Source organism: Bombina bombina, chromosome 4 (assembly GCF_027579735.1).
Source record: "Bombina bombina isolate aBomBom1 chromosome 4, aBomBom1.pri, whole genome shotgun sequence".
NCBI lineage: Eukaryota > Metazoa > Chordata > Amphibia > Anura > Bombinatoridae > Bombina > Bombina bombina.
The window spans coordinates 983003918-983020321 of record NC_069502.1 but is presented as its reverse complement, the minus strand read 5'-3'; the positions used below and the strand labels follow the sequence as shown (position 1 = coordinate 983020321).

The window sequence follows — 16404 nt, the reverse complement described above, 5'->3', positions numbered from 1 at the left end:
ATGATTGACATAAGCCACCCTAGTGAGGTTGTCCGATTGAAATTGAATAAAACGGATGGAACGCAACTGGGGCCATGACTGAAGAGGGTTGAAGATAGCCCTCAGTTCCAAAATGTTGATTAGAAGGATCGCTTCCTCTGGGCAACAGGTACCCTGAGGTTCTCAGAGAACCCCACACAGCACCCCAGCCTGCATCTGTTGTTAAAATCTCCCAGGATGGGCATAGGAAGCCCATGTCCTAGACAACGGGTTCCTAAGATAGCCACTATGAAAGAGACTCTCTACTCACTGGATCCAGAGATATTTTCTAAACAGGTCTAAGTGATTCTTTTTCCATTGATTGAGCATACATAACTGTAAAAGCGAGCAAAAGGAATAGCATCTGACACCGCCAGCATAAGACCTACCATCTCCATGCATTGAGCCACCGAAGGTCGAGGAGTGGATTAAAGTAGACTGCAGGCAGCCTGAAGCTTCTCCCTGCATTGATCTGTGAGATAAATACGCATGCTGACCAAATCTATGATTATCCCTAGGAAGTTCACTCTTGTGTTGGGTATGAGAGAGCTCTTTTCCAGATTTAATTTCCAGCCATGCGTCCGAAGATACCAAAGAAACTTCTCTGTGTGAGTATGCTAAATGTAAAGATGGCACCTGAACCAAGATGTCGTTCAAGTACGGTGTCACAGCAATCCCTTGCAGTCCGACTACCTCAAGGAGGGCCCCTAGGACTTTTGTAAAGATCCTCAGAGTCGTAGCTAAACCAAATACAAGCGCTATGAACTGGTAATGTTTGTCCAGGAAAGCAAAACAAAAGGTACTGGAAATTATGTCGGTGAATGGGGATATGAATGTACACATTCTTCAGAACTGACCCTCCTGAACAAAGGAAGAATGGACCTGATGGTCTCAATTTTGAAGGACGTTACCCTTAAGAATTTGTTGAGGCACTTCAGGTCTAAAATGGGACGAAAGTTTCCCTCTTTTTTTTTTATTTATTAAGACTATAAATAGATTTGAATAGAACCCATGACGTCAGTGTGTCCTCCCTCTGATATTCAGCACGCCCACTGCTAGAGAACATAGTAGATATGGCGCCTAAGCTCAGCTTGCGCCTTACATATGCAGACATCCCATGTCTCCCAGAAGGTCCGGGAGTATCCCACATTGCACTAGCGGCTCCCTGACGCCAGCAAATTACATACACTATCCCGGAAACTCAGTTCACTTGGTTTCTCTTTCTAAGATACATACAGATATATAACATTATTGTATGTCTATCTGCGACTGCCATGTACCAACATAGCTCCTTCTCAGTCACCTATAAACAGCTGCTATGATGCCTCTCACACACAACCCCCACCTCGTGCTATATAAACATATAAACTACAAAACATGCTTATAGTTACTTTCCTGAATCTGCTACATTCGGAACTGAGTGGGTAACAGCTGGCTCCCATCCAGCTAAAGAACTAGTAATGTTGCAGTAGATGCGTAACTACTGCAGTCAAATTATACAGATTGTAGGAAGCAAAACTGTACTCTGCTGATCAGTTGCTTTATGCTCTATCTGCTATATGATGGCTGCAGTTCATACAGCTACAGCAAAAACATAATTTATGTAAGAACTTACCTGATAAATTCATTTCTTTCATATTAGCAAGAGTCCATGAGCTAGTGACGTATGGGATATACATTCCTACCAGGAGGGGCAAAGTTTCCCAAACCTCAAAATGCCTATAAATACACCCCTCACCACACCCACAAATCAGTTTAACGAATAGCCAAGAAGTGGGGTGATAAGAAAAAAAGTGTGAAAGAATAAAAAATAAGCAATTGGAATAATTGTGCTTTATACAAAAAAATCATAACCACCACAAAAAAGGGTGGGCCTCATGGACTCTTGCTAATATGAAAGAAATGAATTTATCAGGTAAGTTCTTACATAAATTATGTTTTCTTTCATGTAATTAGCAAGAGTCCATGAGCTAGTGACGTATGGGATAATAAATACCCAAGATGTGGAACTTCCACGCAAGAGTCACTAGAGAGGGAGGGATAAAATAAAGACAGCCAATTCCGCTGAAAAAATAATCCACACCCCAAAATAAAGTTTTAATCTTATAATGAAAAAAAAAAAAAAAAAAAATGAAATTATAAGCAGAAGAATCAAACTGAAACAGCTGCCTGAAGTACTTTTCTACCAAAAACTGCTTCAGAAGAAGAAAACACATCAAAATGGTAGAATTTAGTAAAAGTATGCAAAGAAGACCAAGTGGCTGCTTTGCAAATCTGATCAACCGAAGCTTCATTCCTAAACGCCCAGGAAGTAGAAACTGACCTAGTAGAATGAGCTGTAATCCTTTGAGGCGGAGTTTTACCCGACTCGACATAAGCAAGATGAATCAAAGACTTTAACCAAGACGCCAAAGAAATGGCAGAGGCCTTCTGACCTTTCCTGGAACCGGAAAAGATAACAAATAGACTAGAAGTCTTTCGGAAACCTTTAGTAGCTTCAACATAATATTTCAAAGCTCCAACTACATCCAAAGAATGCAACGATCTTTCCTTAGAATTCTTAGGATTAGGACACAATGAAGGAACCACAATTTCTCTACTAATGTTGTTAGAGTTCACAACTTTAGGTAAAAATTTAAATGAAGTCCACAACACCGCCTTATCCTGATGAAAAATCAGAAAAGGAGATTCACAAGAAAGAGCAGATAACTCTGAAACTCTTCTAGCAGAAGAGATGGCCAAAAGGAACAGAACTTTCCAAGAAAGTAATTTAATGTCCAGAGAATGCATAGGTTCAAACGGAGGAGCTTGTAAAGCCCCCAAAACCAAATTCAAACTCCAAGGAGGGGAGATTGACTTAATGACAGGTTTTATACGAACCAAAGCCTGTACAAAACAATGAATATCAGGAAGATTAGCAATCTTTCTGTGAAACAACACAGAAAGAGCAGAACTTTGTCCTTTCAAAGAACTTGCAGACAAACCCTTATCCAGACCATCCTGAAGAAATTGTAAAATTCTAGGAATTCTAAAAGAATGCCAGGAAAATTGATGAGAAGAGCACCAAGAAATGTAAGTCTTCCAGACTCGATAATATATCTTCCTAGACACAGATTTACGAGCCTGTAACATAGTATTAATTACGGATTCAGAGAAACCTCTATGACTGAGAATCAAGCGTTCAATCTCCATACCTTCAAATTTAATGATTTGAGATCCTGATGGAAAAAAGGACCTTGAGATAGAAGGTCTGGTCTTAACGGAAGAGTCCAAGGTTGGCAAGTAGCCATCCGAACAAGATCCGCATACCAAAACCTGTGAGGCCATGCTGGAGCCACCAGCAGAACAAACGAACGCTCTTTTAGAATCTTGGAGATCACTCTTGGAAGAAGAACCAGAGGCGGAAAGATATAGGCAGGATGATACTTCCAAGGAAGTGACAATGCATCCACTGCCTCCGCCTGAGGATCCCTGGATCTGGACAGATACCTGGGAAGTTTCTTGTTTAGATGAGAGGCCATCAGATCTATTTCTGGAAGACCCCAGATCTGAAGAAACACCTCTGGGTGAAGAGACCATTCGCCCGGATGTAACGTCTGGCGACTGAGATAATCCGCTTCCCAATTGTCTACACCTGGGATGTGAACCGCAGAAATTAGACAGGAGCTGGATTCCGCCCAAGCAAGTATCCGAGATACTTCTTTCATAGCCAGAGGACTGTGAGTCCCCCCTTGATGATTGACATATGCCACGGTCGTGGCATTGTCCGTCTGAAAACAAATGAACGATTCTCTCTTCAGAAGAGGCCATGACTGAAGAGCTCTGAAAATCGCACGGAGTTCCAAAATGTTGATGGGTAATCTCGCCTCCTGAGATTCCAAAACCCCCTGCCCTGTCAGAGACCCCCATACAGCTCCCCAACCTGTCAGACTCGCATCTGTTGAGATCACAGTCCAGGTTGGGAGAACAAAAACAGAATTTATGTTTACCTGATAAATTTCTTTCTCCAACGGTGTGTCCGGTCCACGGCGTCATCCTTACTTGTGGGATATTCTCCTCCCCAACAGGAAATGGCAAAGAGCCCAGCAAAGCTGGTCACATGATCCCTCCTAGGCTCCGCCTACCCCAGTCATTCGACCGACGTTAAGGAGGAATAATAGCATAGGAGAAACCATATGGTACCGTGGTGACTGTAGTTAAAGAAAATAAATTATCAGACCTGATTAAAAAACCAGGGCGGGCCGTGGACCGGACACACCGTTGGAGAAAGAAATTTATCAGGTAAACATAAATTCTGTTTTCTCCAACATAGGTGTGTCCGGTCCACGGCGTCATCCTTACTTGTGGGAACCAATACCAAAGCTTTAGGACACGGATGAAGGGAGGGAGCAAATCAGGTCACCTAAATGGAAGGCACCACGGCTTGCAAAACCTTTCTCCCAAAAATAGCCTCAGAAGAAGCAAAAGTATCAAACTTGTAAAATTTGGTAAAAGTGTGCAGTGAAGACCAAGTCGCTGCCCTACATATCTGATCAACAGAAGCCTCGTTCTTGAAGGCCCATGTGGAAGCCACAGCCCTAGTGGAATGAGCCGTGATTCTTTCGGGAGGCTGCCGTCCGGCAGTCTCGTAAGTCAATCTGATGATGCTTTTAATCCAAAAGGAGAGAGAGGTAGAAGTTGCTTTTTGACCTCTCCTTTTACCTGAATAAACAACAAACAGGGAAGATGTTTGTCTAAAATCCTTTGTAGCATCTAAATAGAATTTTAGAGCGCGAACAACATCCAAATTGTGCAACAAGCGTTCCTTCTTTGAAACTGGTTTCGGACACAGAGAAGGTACGATAATCTCCTGGTTAATGTTTTTGTTAGAAACAACTTTTGGAAGAAAACCAGGTTTAGTACGTAAAACCACCTTATCTGCATGGAACACCAGATAAGGAGGAGAACACTGCAGAGCAGATAATTCTGAAACTCTTCTAGCAGAAGAAATTGCAACTAAAAACAAAACTTTCCAAGATAATAACTTAATATCAACGGAATGTAAGGGTTCAAACGGAACCCCCTGAAGAACTGAAAGAACTAGATTGAGACTCCAAGGAGGAGTCAAAGGTTTGTAAACAGGCTTGATTCTAACCAGAGCCTGAACAAAGGCTTGAACATCTGGCACAGCTGCCAGTTTTTTGTGAAGTAACACCGACAAGGCAGAAATCTGTCCCTTCAGGGAACTTGCCGATAATCCTTTTTCCAATCCTTCTTGAAGGAAGGATAGAATCCTAGGAATCTTAACCTTGTCCCAAGGGAATCCTTTAGATTCACACCAACAGATATATTTTTTCCAAATTTTGTGGTAAATCTTTCTAGTTACAGGCTTTCTGGCCTGAACAAGAGTATCGATAACAGAATCTGAGAAACCTCGCTTCGATAAAATCAAGCGTTCAATCTCCAAGCAGTCAGCTGGAGTGAAACCAGATTCGGATGTTCGAACGGACCCTGAACAAGAAGGTCTCGTCTCAAAGGTAGCTTCCAAGGTGGAGCCGATGACATATTCACCAGATCTGCATACCAAGTCCTGCGTGGCCACGCAGGAGCTATCAAGATCACCGACGCCCTCTCCTGATTGATCCTGGCTACCAGCCTGGGGATGAGAGGAAACGGCGGGAACACATAAGCTAGTTTGAAGGTCCAAGGTGCTACTAGTGCATCCACTAGAGCCGCCTTGGGATCCCTGGATCTGGACCCGTAGCAAGGAACTTTGAAGTTCTGACGAGAGGCCATCAGATCCATGTCTGGAATGCCCCAAAGTTGAGTGACTTGGGCAAAGATTTCCGGATGGAGTTCCCACTCCCCCGGATGCAATGTCTGACGACTCAGAAAATCCGCTTCCCAATTTTCCACTCCCGGGATGTGGATAGCAGACAGGTGGCAGGAGTGAGACTCCGCCCATAGAATAATCTTGGTCACTTCTTCCATCGCTAGGGAACTCCTTGTTCCCCCCTGATGGTTGATGTACGCAACAGTCGTCATGTTGTCTGATTGAAACCGTATGAACTTGGTCCCCGCTAGCTGAGGCCAAGCCTTGAGAGCCTTGAATATCGCTCTCAGTTCCAGAATATTTATCGGTAGAAGAGATTCTTCCCGAGACCAAAGACCCTGAGCTTTCAGGGATCCCCAGACCGCGCCCCAGCCCATCAGACTGGCGTCGGTCGTGACAATGACCCACTCTGGTCTGTGGAATGTCATCCCTCGTGACAGGTTGTCCAGGGACAGCCACCAACGGAGTGAGTCTCTGGTCCCCTGATTTACTTGTATCTTTGGAGACAAGTCTGTATAGTCCCCATTCCACTGACTGAGCATGCACAGTTGTAATGGTCTTAGATGAATGCGCGCAAAAGGAACTATGTCCATTGTCGCTACCATCAACCCGATCACTTCCATGCACTGAGCTACGGAAGGAAGAGGAACGGAATGAAGTATTCGACAAGAGTCCAGAAGCTTTGTCTTTCTGGCCTCTGTTAGAAAAATCCTCATTTCTGAGGAGTCTATAATTGTTCCCAAGAAGGGAACCCTTGTTGACGGGGATAGAGAACTCTTTTCCACGTTCACTTTCCAGCCGTGCGATCTGAGAAAGGCCAGGACGATGTCCGTGTGAGCCTTTGCTCGAGGGAGGGACGACGCTTGAATCAGAATGTCGTCCAGGTAAGGTACAACTGCAATGCCCCTTGGTCTTAGCACAGCTAGAAGGGACCCTAGTACCTTTGTGAAAATCCTTGGAGCAGTGGCTAATCCGAAAGGAAGCGCCACGAACTGGTAATGTTTGTCCAGGAATGCAAACCTTAGGAACCGATGATGTTCCTTGTGGATAGGAATATGTAGATACGCATCCTTTAAATCCACCGTGGTCATGAATTGACCTTCCTGGATGGAAGGAAGGATAGTTCGAATGGTTTCCATCTTGAAAGATGGGACCTTGAGAAATTTGTTTAAGATCTTGAGATCTAGGATTGGTCTGAACGTTCCCTCTTTTTTGGGAACTATGAACAGATTGGAGTAGAACCCCATCCCTTGTTCTCTCAATGGAACAGGATGAATCACTCCCATTTTTAACAGGTCTTCTACACAATGTAAGAACGCCTGTCTTTTTATGTGGTCTGAAGACAACTGAGACCTGTGGAACCTTCCCCTTGGGGGAAGTCCCTTGAATTCCAGAAGATAACCCTGGGAGACTATTTCTAGCGCCCAAGGATCCAGAACATCTCTTGCCCAAGCCTGAGCGAAGAGAGAGAGTCTGCCCCCCACCAGATCCGGTCCCGGATCGGGGGCCGATATTTCATGCTGTCTTGGTAGCAGTGGCAGGTTTCTTTGCCTGCTTTCCCTTGTTCCAGCCTTGCATTGGTCTCCAAGCTGGCTTGGCCTGAGAAGTATTACCCTCTTGCTTAGAGGACGTAGCACCTTGGGCTGGTCCGTTTTTACGAAAGGGACGAAAATTAGGTCTATTTTTTGCCTTGAAAGGCCGATCCTGAGGAAGGGCATGGCCCTTACCCCCAGTGATATCAGAGATAATCTCTTTCAAGTCAGGACCAAACAGCGTTTTCCCCTTGAAAGGAATGTTTAGTAGCTTGTTCTTGGAAGACGCATCAGCCGACCAAGATTTCAACCAAAGCGCTCTGCGCGCCACAATAGCAAACCCAGAATTCTTAGCCGCTAACTTAGCCAATTGCAAAGAGGCGTCTAGAGTGAAAGAATTAGCCAATTTGAGAGCATTGACTCTGTCCATAATCTCCTCATAAGGAGGAGAGTCACTATCGAGCACCTTAATCAGTTCATCAAACCAGAAATATGCGGCTGTAGTGACAGGGACAATGCATGAAATGGGTTGTAGAAGGTAACCCTGCTGAACAAACATCTTTTTAAGCAAACCTTCTAATTTTTTATCCATAGGATCTTTGAAAGCACAACTATCCTCTATGGGAATAGTGGTGCGTTTGTTTAAAGTAGAAACCGCTCCCTCGACCTTGGGGACTGACTGCCATAAGTCCTTTCTGGGGTCGACCATAGGAAACAATTTTTTAAATATGGGGGGAGGGACGAAAGGAATACCGGGCCTTTCCCATTCTTTATTAACAATGTCCGCCACCCGCTTGGGTATAGGAAAAGCTTCTGGGAGCCCCGGCACCTCTAGGAACTTGTCCATTTTACATAGTTTCTCTGGGATGACCAAATTTTCACAATCATCCAGAGTGGATAATACCTCCTTAAGCAAAATGCGGAGATGTTCCAATTTAAATTTAAAAGTAATCACATCAGATTCAGCCTGCTGAGAAATGTTACCTAAATCAGTAATTTCTCCCTCAGACAAAACCTCCCTGGTTCCCTCAGATTGGGTTAGGGGCCCTTCAGAGATATTAATATCAGCGTCGTCATGCTCTTCAGTAACTAAAACAGAGCATCCACGCTTACGCTGACAAGGGTTCATTTTGGCTAAAATGTTTTTGACAGAATTATCCATTACAGCCGTTAATTGTTGCATAGTAAGGAGTATTGGCGCGCTAGATGTACTAGGGGCCTCCTGAGTGGGCAAGACTCGTGTAGACGAAGGAGGGAATGATGCAGTACCATGCTTACTCCCCTCACTTGAGGAATCATCTTGGGCATCATTGTCATTATCACATAAATCACATTTATTTAAATGAATAGGAATTCTGGCTTCCCCACATTCAGAACACAGTCTATCTGGTAGTTCAGACATGTTAAACAGGCATAAACTTGATAAGAAAGTACAAAAAACGTTTTGAAATAAAACCGTTACTGTCACTTTAAATTTTAAACTGAACACACTTTATTACTGCAATTGCGAAAAAACATGAAGGAATTGTTCAAAATTCACCAAACTTTCACCACAGTGTCTTAAAGCCTTGAAAATATTGCACACCAATTTTGGAAGCTTTAACCCTTAAAATAACGGAACCGGAGCCGTTTTAAGCTTTAACCCCTTTACAGTCCCTGGTATCTGCTTTGCTGAGACCCAACCAAACCCAAGGGGAATACGATACCAAATGATGCCTTCAGAAGTCTTTTATCAGTATCAGAGCTCCTCTCACATGCGACTGCATGCCATGCCTCTCAAAAACAAGTGCGCAACACCGGCGCGAAAATGAGACTCTGCCTATGCTTTGGGAAAGCCCCTAAAGAATAAGGTGTCTAAAACAGTGCCTGCCGATATAATTATATCAAAATACCCAGAATAAATGATTCCTCAAGGCTAAATAAGTGTTAATATCAATCGATTTAGCCCAAAAAATGTCTACAGTCTAAATAAGCCCTTGTGAAGCCCTTATTTACAATCGTAATAAACATGGCTTACCGGATCCCATAGGGAAAATGACAGCTTCCAGCATTACATCGTCTTGTTAGAATGTGTCATACCTCAAGCAGCAAAGGACTGCAAACTGTTCCCCCAACTGAAGTTAATGCTCTCAACAGTCCTGTGTGGAACAGCCATGGATTTTAGTTACGGTTGCTAAAATCATTTTCCTCATACAAACAGAATTCTTCATCTCTTTTCTGTTTCTGAGTAAATAGTACGTACCAGCACTATTTGAAAATAACAAACTCTTGATTGAATAATGAAAAACTACAGTTAAACACTAAAAAACTCTAAGCCATCTCCGTGGAGATGTTGCCTGTACAACGGCAAAGAGAATGACTGGGGTAGGCGGAGCCTAGGAGGGATCATGTGACCAGCTTTGCTGGGCTCTTTGCCATTTCCTGTTGGGGAGGAGAATATCCCACAAGTAAGGATGACGCCGTGGACCGGACACACCTATGTTGGAGAAAGAAGCCCCTTGAACTAAACGATGGTGATCTGTCCACCACGTCAGAGAGTGTCGTACAATCGGATTTAAAGATATTAACTGTGATATCTTTGTATAATCCCTGCACCACTGGTTCAGCATACAAAGCTGAAGAGGTTGCATGTGAAAACGAGCAAAGGGGATCGCGTCCGATGCAGCAGTCATAAGACCTAGAATTTCCATGAATAAGGCTACCGAAGGGAATGATTTCAGATGTCTCTTGTCCGTCAGAAACAAAGTCATGGACACTGAATCTATTTGGAAACCTAAAAAGGTTACCCTTGTCTGAGGAATCAATGAACTCTTTGGTAAATTGATGCTCCAACCATGTTCTTGAAGAAATGACACAAGTCGATTCGTATGAAATTCTGCTAAATGTGAAGACTGAGCAAGTACCAAGATATCGTCCAAATAAGGAAATACCACAATACCCTGTTCTCTGATTACAGATAGCAGGGCACCGAGAACCTTTGAAAAAATCCTTGGAGCTGTTGCTAGGCCGAACGGCAGAGCCACAAACTGGTAATGCTTGTCTAGAAAAGAGAATCTCAGAAACTGATTGTGATCTGGATGAATCGGAATATGCAGATATGCATCCTGTAAATCTATTGTGGACATATAATGCCCTTGCTGAACAAAAGGCAGAATAGTCCTTATAGTTACCATTTTGAATGTTGGTATCCTTACATAACGATTCAATATTTTTAAATCCAGAACTGGTCTGAAGGAATTCTCCTTCTTTGGTACAATGAATAGATTGGAGTAAAACCCCAGACCCTGCTCCAGAACTGGAACTGGCACAATTACTCCAGCCAACTCTAGATCTGAAACACATTTCAGAAATGCTTGAGCCTTCACTGGGTTTATTGGAATGCGAGAAAGAAAAAATCTTCTTGCAGGAGGCCTTACTTTGAAACCTATTCTGTACCCTTGTGAAACAATGTTCTGAATCCAAAGACTGTGAATCGAATTGATCCAAATTTCTTTGAAAAATCGTAATCTGCCCCCTACCAGCTGTGCTGGAATGAGGGCCGCACCTTCATGTGGACTTGGGAGCTGGCTTTTGCTTTCTAAAAGGCTTGGATTTATTCCAGACTGGAGATGGTTTCCAAACAGAAACTGTTCCTTTAGGGGAAGGATCAGGCTTCTGTTCCTTATTCTGACGAAAGGAACGAAAACGATTAGCAGCCCTATATTTACCTTTAGACTTTTTATCCTGAGGTAAAAAAGTTCCTTTCCCCCCAGTAACAGTTGAAATAATATAATCCAACTGGGAACCAAACAATTTATTACCTTGAAAAGAAAGGGAAAGCAAAGTTGACTTAGAAGACATATCTGCATTCCAAGTTTTAAGCCATAAAGCTCTTCTAGCTAAAAAGCTAAAGACATATACCTGACATCAACTCTAATGATATCAAAGATGGTATCACAAATAAAGTTATTAGCATGTTGAAGAAGTTTAACAATGCTATGAGTATTATGATCTGACACTTGTTGTGCCAAAGCCTCCAACCAAAAAGTGGAAGCTGCCGCAACATCAGCCAAAGAAATAGCAGGCCTAAGAAGATTACCTGAACATAAATAAGCTTTCCTTAGAAAGGAATCAATTTTCCTATCTAAAGGATCCTTAAAAGAAGTACTATCTGCCGTAGGAATAGTAGTACGTTTAGCGAGAGTAGAGATAGCCCCATCAACTTTAGGGATTTTGTCCCAAAACTCTAATCTGTCAGATGGCACAGGATACAATTTCTTAAATCTCTTAGAAGGAGTAAATGAATTACCCAGATTATTCCATTCCCTAGAAATTACTTCAGAAATAGCATCAGGGACAGGAAAAACTTCCGGAATAACTGTAGGAGGTTTAAAAACCGAATTTAAACGCTTAGTAGATTGAGTAACAAGAGGACTAGATTCCTCCATCTCTAATGCGATTAAGAAAAGAACGAATAAATTCCATTTTAAATAAATATGAAGATTTATCAGTGTCAATATCTGAGACAGAATCCTCTGAACCAGAAAAATCATCATCAGAAACAGACAAATCAGAATGATGATGTTCATTTAAAAATTCATCTGAAAAATGTGAAGTTTTAAAAGACCTTTTCCGTTTACTGGAAGGAGGAATAACAGACATAGCCTTCCTAATAGATTTAGAAACAAAATCTATTATATTAACAGGAACATCCTGAGTATTAGATGTTGATGGAACAGCAACAGGTAATGGTATATTACTAATGGAAATACTATCTGCATTAGCAAGTTTATCATGACATTCATCACAAACTACAGCCGGAGGGACAGTTACCACAAGTTTACAGCAGATACACTTAACTTTGGTGGAACCAGCATCAGGCAGCGTTTTTCCAGAAGTAGCTTCTGATCCAGGGTCAATCTGAGACATCTTGCAATATGTAAGAGAAAAAACAACATATAAAGCAAAATCTATCAAATTCCTTAAAAGGCAGTTTCAGGAATGGGAAAAAATGCCAATGAACAAGCTTCTAGCAACCAGAAGCAAATGAAAAATGAGACTTAAATAATGTGAGAAAAAAGGTGGAGACAATAATGATGCCCAAATTTTTTAGCGCCAAAAAAGCCGCCCACATTATTGGCGCCCAATGCTTTTGGCGCCAAAAATGACGCCACATCCGGTGACGCCGACATTTTTGGCGCAAAACGTCAAAAAATGACGTAAACACGAACAACTTCCGGCGACAAGTATGACGCCGGAAATGACAAAGAAATTTTTTGCGCCAAAAAAGTCTGCGCCAAGAATGACGCAATAAAATGAAGCATTTTCAGCCCCTGCGAGCCTAACAGCCCACAGGGAAAAAAGTCAATTTTTAAGGTAAGAAAAAAATGTTTTAATTCATATGCATTATCCCAAATAATGAAACTGACTGTCTGAAATAAGGAATATTGATCATCCTGAATCAAGGCAAATAAATGTTTAAACACATATATTTAGAACTTTATATAAAAGTGCCCAAGAATAGCTTAGAGTGTCACAAAAAATAAGGCTTACTTACCCCAGGACACTCATCTACATGTAGTAGAAAGCCAAACCAGTACTGAAACGAGAATCAGTAGAGGTAATGGTATATAAGAGTATATCGTCGATCTGAAAAGGGAGGTAAGAGATGAATCTCTACGACCGATAACAGAGAACCTATGAAATAGATCCCATAGAAGGGACCATTGAATTCAAATAGGCAATACTCTCTTCACATCCCTCTGACATTCACTGCACACTGAGAGGAAAACCGGGCTCCAGCCTGCTGCGAAGCGCATATCAACGTAGAATCTAGCACAAACTTACTTCACCACCTCCACGGGAGGCAAAGTTTGTAAAACTGATTTGTGGGTGTGGTGAGGGGTGTATTTATAGGCATTTTGAGGTTTGGGAAACTTTGCCCCTCCTGGTAGGAATGTATATCCCATACGTCACTAGCTCATGGACTCTTGCTAATTACATGAAAGAAATCGCAGCTTCTTTATGCTGGATGAAAACTATCTGCTCTCATTAGATTCCATCCTGATATGCCCGGTAAAGTCACATGACATCAGCTATACTTTAGTTGAGTAACCGAGGTAACAAATCTGCGATCTTTGCTGTAAGTTATCAGCTATATATATATATATATATATATATATATATAATATGTGACTTGTGAGTTGCCTATTGTGTGATTACTGATATGTGTGTGTGGGGGTGAGGATGGTTTCTGCGTGAAGCAGGATTGGGGTTGTATGATTAGTAGGGAGGGGCAGAAAAAGGCATGAGAGGGTGAACATGGGTTTGTATGTGAGGGAGGGAGGCTGAGAGGGCGAGGAGGTGATAATGTGAAGGTAATAGGGTCTGTGTGATACTGAGTCTAGTTGCTAACCACTTCATATCAGATGTGCATTACACAGAGCCATTGAACCCATCCTTTGATACCAAGTCGTTAAACCTTTTCACACATTCAGAGATCTGCATTTAACCCCTTATTTTCCTAAACTCAAAGAACAGTTAACTTTTTCTGCCATAAAACACTCAAACTTTCTTGTCAGATTTTGTAGAGAACAGTGTTTGTGTAGAGACTATTATAATGCTATAAATACAGACAACAATCAGGATCTCATTATATAAGAAAACTAATGGTTAATAGATTATTACTGATAACTAAAGCAGAAGACTAATTCTATACCCTGCAGAATCGGCAGGGAGCTCAATAAATAATAGATTTAAAACCCCTCTCAAGCAGTTGGTGGGGGAGAGGGCGCGTGGAGTAGCCGGTGAAGCTATCTCCCTGAAATTAGTTTTTGCAGTTTGGGATGCCTGCATATGTGTTATACAGGAGGGTCAATTCAAAAGGGATCATTTGAATTGACCCACCTGTATAACACATATGCCCTTCTTAAGAGAGCACTACACTTCCGCTAGCTGAAATTAACCACACCGGGGTATGGTCAACAGCTAGCAGCATGCACCAGGTCCGAATGGCAAGTCCAGACAGACGACCTGGTGCCGCTTCTTAAGTGATCCATACACTGTATATACCATGTTGGTGACGACCTCTACCAAAGGTCTCCTAGTAATCATATGTATAAATTAAGAGTCACTGTCCCTCATATATCCAAGATCTGAATAAATATAAGTACCTCCTTCCATGATGTGAAAGCTTGATCACACTTACAGTTGCATAAATGTTTACTGTCCCCGACACTGAGACAACAAGTCAGAGGGGAAGGAAGGGTGACCAGAGCTTACCCTGCTGATAGTAGAGTTCTCTCCATCCAGACTGGGTCCTGAAACATAAAGGGAAATTAGTGCAACTGACACTGTTTGTCTAGAAAGGGAGAATAGCTCAGTTGCACTGGAAGGAGGCATGGGAACATCCCTGCAACATCCAATAGCTAACATACACCAAAACTCTACAAAGAGGATTACATGGCTTAAAACAGCTCCCTTGCCCTCTCTTGCAGGAAACAATCCATTTAGAAAAATAAAATCATATTTTTCAGCAGAGCATCTCTTACTACTTACCTCCATGAAATGAGGCAAATAACTGCTGGGAGGGTACGGGAAGCGGGGGAGATATTAAATGCTTTGTTTGGAGTGTCTTTGCCTCCTCCTAGTGGCAAGGTGAAGCATTTCTTATAGGTTATAAAAAATGGATTTTGTTGAGTCTCACTGCCAATAGAAAGAAATGTAACTTTTCTTTATTTATTTTACATTCAGTGTGAATTATGAAAGAAATGTCTGGGGTTTCATGGAAAAGGGGACAACATAAATATTTAACAAATAATGCAATGTTGTTTCACTACATATACATTATTTAACAATCTCAAAGTGCTTAGTGTCCATATAAGCATTTAGCATTTCCTTGAATTTGTATGTGTTTATTAATATGTCATTAAAAACAGAATTTATGTTTACCTGATAAATTACTTTCTCCAACGGTGTGTCCGGTCCACGGCGTCATCCTTACTTGTGGGATATTCTCTTCCCCAACAGGAAATGGCAAAGAGCCCAGCAAAGCTGGTCACATGATCCCTCCTAGGCTCCGCCTACCCCAGTCATTCGACCGACGTTAAGGAGGAATATTTGCATAGGAGAAACCATATGTTACCGTGGTGACTGTAGTTAAAGAAAATAAATTATCAGACCTGATTAAAAAAACCAGGGCGGGCCGTGGACCGGACACACCGTTGGAGAAAGTAATTTATCAGGTAAACATAAATTCTGTTTTCTCCAACATAGGTGTGTCCGGTCCACGGCGTCATCCTTACTTGTGGGAACCAATACCAAAGCTTTAGGACACGGATGAAGGGAGGGAGCAAATCAGGTCACCTAAATGGAAGGCACCACGGCTTGCAAAACCTTTCTCCCAAAAATAGCCTCAGAAGAAGCAAAAGTATCAAATTTGTAAAATTTAGAAAAAGTGTGCAGTGAAGACCAAGTCGCTGCCTTACATATCTGATCAACAGAAGCCTCGTTCTTGAAGGCCCATGTGGAAGCCACAGCCCTAGTGGAGTGAGCTGTGATTCTTTCAGGAGGCTGCCGTCCGGCAGTCTCATAAGCCAATCGGATAATGCTTTTAATCCAGAAGGAGAGAGAGGTAGAAGTTGCTTTTTGACCTCTCCGTTTACCAGAATAAACAACAAAGACAAAGTTTGTCTGAAATCCTTAGTAGCTGCTAAGTAAAATTTGAGAGCACGAACTACATCCAAGTTGTGCAACAAACGTTCCTTCTTTGAAACTGGTTAAACACTAAAAAAACTCTAAGCCATCTCCGTGGAGATGTTGCCTGTACAACGGCAAAGAGAATGACTGGGGTAGGCGGAGCCTAGGAGGGATCATGTGACCAGCTTTGCTGGGCTCTTTGCCATTTCCTGTTGGGGAAGAGAATATCCCACAAGTAAGGATGACGCCGTGGACCGGACACACCTATGTTGGAGAAATGGGCATTTCATACATGAGAAAAGATGGGCTGAGCAACCAAATATTTCTTGGCAAATAAGAAAATAGGAAAGTAGTCTCAGAATTATC

At 42.2% G+C, this 16404-nt stretch overlaps 1 protein-coding gene across 1 annotated transcript in view; it reads right to left on the bottom strand.

The window, feature by feature from the left end:
* VRK2 (VRK serine/threonine kinase 2) overlaps positions 1-16404 on the bottom strand; it is a 250139-nt gene that overhangs the window by 167639 nt on the left and 66096 nt on the right. The window lies entirely within an intron of this gene.